Below are 964 nucleotides of genomic sequence, written 5' to 3' on the forward strand. Positions count from 1 at the left end.
AAGATTAGTTCAAATACTGACCTCATATGTCCTGACAAATTCTTCACCATCCTAGCAAAGCAAATAGATAGAAAGAAAATGTGTTAGATGGTCTGCAGTAATTTCGTGAATCAGAACAAGAATGAGTTGGGGGCTTACCTGGAGTCTTAATATGTTGGTACCCTTAGTGACAAAATCACTAAACTGCACTTTCTTGTCTATCTTTCGATCCAGCAGGTCCTCTAGATAAACATCGCCATCCCATTCAATTCCCCGCCTTTGACCACCATATGCGGAGGCATCGCCCAACTCTTTCCGAATACAATGTAAGAAATCAGAAAGCGGCATCTCTTCTCCAGGATCGCGCAGCTTGAGGCTGGTGCTTGTGCCATTTGGCAACAGGATCTGAAACCGGTAGACTTTGGTTGCAGGACCGTGGTGTCCGTATTGCACCACAGCCCACTTCTCGGATGCACTGCTCGCCATCTTCACATCAGGCGACGGGACCTGCTAAACACCAACGACAGGTTACATGATTTCCATACATAGAAGGAGGGAAAAAAACCTCAAAAATCACAAAAGGGGACAAGAAGAACAGAGGAAAAACAGGGCAAGAGCCCCCAAAACACAGAGGAGGGGGTGAAATTCCAAAATGAAATCGCGCATTCCAGATAGAACAGAGACGGCTTCCCTCAATAATTGAAAAAAAAAGAACAGAAACGAGACGCGGCAAACAAAAACCCCAGGAGGAAGAAGGTCGATCCGACGAAGAGAAGAGAGAACGTATTGATCGTTCCAGGGCAAGAAGCCTAGCAAAGCAAAATCAAGGAACCCTCGGCAGAAAAACGCCAAAAGAAATGCGAAATCAAGAAACCGCCGGCAGAAAAACGCCAAAAGAAATGCAAAATCAAGAAACCGTCGGCAGAAAAATGCCAAAAGAAATGCAAAATCAAGAAACCGTCGGCAGAAAAAACGCCAAAAGAAA

The sequence above is a fragment of the Triticum dicoccoides genome, chromosome 7B (genome assembly GCF_002162155.2).
Source record: "Triticum dicoccoides isolate Atlit2015 ecotype Zavitan chromosome 7B, WEW_v2.0, whole genome shotgun sequence".
NCBI classification, from domain to species: domain Eukaryota; kingdom Viridiplantae; phylum Streptophyta; class Magnoliopsida; order Poales; family Poaceae; genus Triticum; species Triticum dicoccoides.